The following is a 5,000-nucleotide window of genomic DNA, read 5'->3' on the forward strand; positions in this document are numbered from 1 at the left end:
ACCACATGCAATACCTCCATCTATGCGAATCTGACAACACTACGTCCGCCATGTCGAGCGCACCACAAAACACAGCGCCATCTGTAGGTCTCCCGCGGCATGACGTCCTGCAACGACGATACCGCCATCTATGAGACGCCAAGCCGACCAAGACATCGATGGGCCCACAGTGCCCATCTTTCGACCCCACCCACAAAGCCTGCGTCCTCTGTCGACCACAGCACCCCAACGCCAGCGCCTCTGCCGCACGAAATCGTGGACCGGCAATCACTCCACCTGCGCCCCACTCCAACCGCCCAACTCGCAACTCCAGCGGATGAACGGCGGACTTTTCCCGCAGTCGCAATGTGCAATCCACCCCTATAACATGCGTTTCATGAAGAGGTATGTCCAATATGCGACATTCCCGCTGTCCCTATACATGAGCTGCGAGCTGTACCACTTACGAGCTACAGACGCGATCGCGTTGCTCTCTGTACGAATGCCGATGCTGAGCGGTCAGCTAGGAGGCGCTCCATCCATGTCGGTACCGGTGAGCGTTGCACTCGCAGTCGCAAAAACGTACGGCAAGTATATTACTCGGAAGAGTTAATGACAGTCCAAGCCCCCCCTGCGTGGGGAGAGTCTTGCTAGGCCATGACCCACCGGAAGGGCGCAGCGTCCCCCACCCCAGACATGTGACGTCACACTATCGGTATTGACGACTAGACTCATTGCTTATAATCATTTGCCATACACCGGTGGAAGCTGCCGAGACGAGTAGCTACATAGCGCGCTCGCCGTGTCACTAATGTACAGAGATACAACAGTTTCGACGGGAACCACATTAAACGTATACACGGCGCTGATTAGTAATAGATAGAGCCATCAGAATACAGATAATATATACAACTGTCCGTATACATGCTGAAAGACTCTGCTCACAATCACAACCACACGTCAGCCACACACTCTTATCACGCACTACTCTCTGCCTGTAACACGCACACAGACAATATGTAAGCACCAGCATGCAACAACACCCAGTGCATCCTCTCCGCCACATTAGACAATCCACACTGTCATAACCAGACTGGGAGGTCCACACAGAAAACAGAATATCCCACCCACCCGACAACCACCATTGCTCAGCCAAGCCACCAACACCCACACATGTCCTACACAGGGGTGCACCCAACATCACAATACTGCCTCCTCTCACAGCACACAAACAATGGCAGGAATGAAAGACACAGGTCTGCCACAAGCATGGAATGAGAGCGCCGCCTGTCATGAGCCAAAGGTACATCCTGACGTGGCAAATCAGATGATACCGCAGGCATCCACGTACTATAATCACAATCAACAAACCGGCCGCCGCCCCCCCCCCCATTAAACCTTTCCTTACAACAATGTGTACCTTAACCTAACCTATGTCGTACCTTAACCTAACCTATGTCGTACCTTAACCTAACCTATGTCGTACCTTAACCTAACCTATGTCGTACCTTAACCTAACCTATGTCGTACCTTAACCTAACCTATGTCGTACCTTAACCTAACCTATGTCGTACCTGAACCTAACCTATGTCGTACCTTAACCTAACCTATGTCGTACCTTAACCTAACCTATGTCGTACCTTAACCTAACCTATGTCGTACCTTAACCTAACCTATGTCGTACCTTAACCTAACCTATGTCGTACCTTAACCTAACCTATGTCGTACCTTAACCTAACCTATGTCGTACCTTAACCTAACCTATGTCGTACCTTAACCTAACCTATGTCGTACCTTAACCTAACCTATGTCGTGCCTTAACCTAACCTATGTCGTGCCTTAACCTAACCTATGTCGTGCCTTAACCTAACCTATGTCGTGCCTTAACCTAACCTATGTCGTGCCTTAACCTAACCTATGTCGTGCCTTAACCTAACCTATGTCGTGCCTTAACCTAACCTATGTCGTGCCTTAACCTAACCTATGTCGTGCCTTAACCTAACCTATGTCGTGCCTTAACCTAACCTATGTCGTGCCTTAACCTAACCTATGTCGTGCCTTAACCTAACCTATGTCGTGCCTTAACCTAACCTATGTCGTGCCTTAACCTAACCTATGTCGTGCCTTAACCTAACCTATGTCGTGCCTTAACCTAACCTATGTCGTGCCTTAACCTAACCTATGTCGTGCCTTAACCTAACCTATGTCGTGCCTTAACCTAACCTATGTCGTGCCTTAACCTAACCTATGTCGTGCCTTAACCTAACCTATGTCGTGCCTTAACCTAACCTATGTCGTGCCTTAACCTAACCTATGTCGTGCCTTAACCTAACCTATGTCGTGCCTTAACCTAACCTATGTCGTGCCTTAACCTAACCTATGTCGTGCCTTAACCTAACCTATGTCGTGCCTTAACCTAACCTATGTCGTGCCTTAACCTAACCTATGTCGTGCCTTAACCTAACCTATGTCGTGCCTTAACCTAACCTATGTCGTGTTTTAACCTAACCTATATTGCGCCTTAATGTAACCTATATTGCGCCTTAATGTAACCTATATTGCGCCTTAATGTAACCTATATTGCGCCTTAATGTAACCTATATTGCGCCTTAACGTAACCTATATTGCGCCTTAACGTAACCTATATTGCGCCTTAACGTAACCTATATTGCGCCTTAACGTAACCTATATTGCGCCTTAACGTAACCTATATTGCGCCTTAACGTAACCTATATTGCGCCTTAACGTAACCTATATTGCGCCTTAACGTAACCTATATTGCGCCTTAACGTAACCTATATTGCGCCTTAACGTAACCTATATTGCGCCTTAACGTAACCTATATTGCGCCTTAACGTAACCTATATTGCGCCTTAACGTAACCTATATTGCGCCTTAACGTAACCCACATTGCCCCTTAACGTAACCCACATTGCCCCTTAACGTAACCCATATTGTGCTGTAACCCAACACACGTTGGGCCTTAACCCAACACACGTTGGGCCTTAACCCAACACACGTTGGGCCTTAACCCAACACACGTTGGGCCTTAACCCAACACACGTTGGGCCTTAACCCAACACACGTTGGGCCTTAACCCAACACACGTTGGGCCTTAACCCAACACACGTTGGGCCTTAACCCAACACACGTTGGGCCTTAACCTGCTCTGTAATTGTCATACGACGCGTTAAATTAGTGTAGTGTTGCCTAACTGCAACCCCCGCAATATAGTTTGCTACTCGCACTGCCCGGTCCCCAGTGTATCGCTTCATGTTAAACACCTTGCAGCGATACACTGTAATGTGGATGGCAGCAGGACGTACATGCTCAATGCCCTTCGCAGTTGTTCATTGGCATTCGCATGGCGAAGCACTGCGCCTACGCTGTGGTACGGCCTGTGTCAACTGTCCGCTGATGTTGTACCTCCAAATCACACACTGTACTGCACATTGGTCCTCATGTACTGAATGATACATCGTGGTACATGTGACCGTACAACGACTGCGCCAACAACGGCGAACCATGCGGTCCAAATGTTGTGCACGCAGCTACGTGTCGTCTCCCTATAAGAGCTGGAGTGCAGTGTGGTATGCCCTGGATGGCGATCAGCATGAGCCGTCTGTTGATGTAGTGGCGCGTGTTGTCAGACGTTGTCGTCTCTTCTCACACACCGTGATAGCATGGTGCACTGCGTTCCACATCTGCGACATGCGACAGAGGCCGGTTGACAGTCGTTTGCGCAATGGACATCGCATACGTACGGGGGCCACCTTCCACGTGTTTGCGAAGCGTGCACATGTTGTTGCGTGTATGTGGGCAGACATAGTGTGTCGTGACACCTGACACAGGCATGCAACAATCGTTGAATTTGCAAATGGCGATGGACGCCTACGTTTGCTGGTGACGTTACGCAAATGAACAACTGGTAAACCGTTGTGGTGCGGTTGTTCTCGCTAGAGGTGAATCAGTGATGGCGACGATCGGTTGAGCTACCAACCGGTTGTTTCAGCGATACCCACCATGCCCACGAACGTGAATGGCATGTGGGTGTGAAGCGATACGCGGCGGTGGCTGGGTGGGACCGGCCCCGGCCGGTGAGGGGGGGCCGCCCGGCGTGCTGGCCGCGCGGTGCGTGGGCGCACGCGCTACAGCCGGCTGGTGGGGGCGGCCACTGGCAGGCGCGCCGGCCGACGGAGGCGGCAGGCGGCGCAGCTGCGCGCCGGCGCACCCTGCACGCGGCGCCGTGCGGCCAAAGTAGGTCCTCGCGGGCCCGGTGCGAAGCGCGGTGGACATCTGCAGTGTGCTGGTCCGATTGAGGACTGTGTGCGCTGAGGATGCGCCGCCGCCCGGCGCTCGGCGCCGCGACGCCGTCTGCTGCTCGGTCGCCTCTGCGGTTCTCGCAGGTGGTTTGTATCGCAGCTGTGCGGACGTGTTGGCGCGTGCGCTGTGCTGGGAGAGTTCGCTTCGGCACCCAAGTGGGGCTTTTGTCCTTCTGTGGCGCTGGCGTTGGAGCTGCCGGTCACCGTAGGTGGCGCGTGTTGTCTCCCGCCGGCAATGCCACGACAGCACGCTCCCGGGCCTCTGTCGGCAGCGGCAAGCTCAGTTGGGAGCACGGGTGGTCGCACCTAAAGCGTCTACTCGCCAAACTCCGGGCGATTGCGCCTCTCTCGAACCCGACCAAGTACTTAGGACGGCGCTGCGCGCCGCCGGGACCTGAGAGGGTTTCGAGGTGTATGGTGCAGGGGAGCGCAGCCTCCTCCTGTTTGCAGAATAATTGAGCGGACGCTTGCGTGTTCGCGCGGGCCCCCGGGACACACTCCCGGGCGGCCGGCTGCTCAGCTCTAGTTGACGCAGCTCCCTGGTTGATCCTGCCAGTAGTCATATGCTTGTCTCAAAGATTAAGCCATGCATGTCTCAGTACAAGCCGCATTAAGGTGAAACCGCGAATGGCTCATTAAATCAGTTATGGTTCCTTAGATCGTACCCACGTTACTTGGATAACTGTGGTAATTCTAGAG

At 52.5% G+C, this 5,000-nt stretch overlaps 1 non-coding gene across 1 annotated transcript in view; it reads left to right on the plus strand.

The window, feature by feature from the left end:
* Positions 1 to 4,837: 4,837 nt before the first annotated feature.
* Positions 4,838 to 5,000, plus strand: part of LOC126417727 (small subunit ribosomal RNA) — a 1,910-nt gene continuing 1,747 nt past the window's right edge. Inside the window, exon 1 of the ribosomal RNA XR_007575792.1 lies at positions 4,838 to 5,000. This exon is cut by the window's right edge and continues 1,747 nt beyond it. This is a non-coding gene — a ribosomal RNA (small subunit ribosomal RNA).

Source organism: Schistocerca serialis, chromosome 8 (genome assembly GCF_023864345.2).
Source record: "Schistocerca serialis cubense isolate TAMUIC-IGC-003099 chromosome 8, iqSchSeri2.2, whole genome shotgun sequence".
In the NCBI taxonomy this organism is placed as follows: Eukaryota; Metazoa; Arthropoda; class Insecta; order Orthoptera; family Acrididae; genus Schistocerca; species Schistocerca serialis.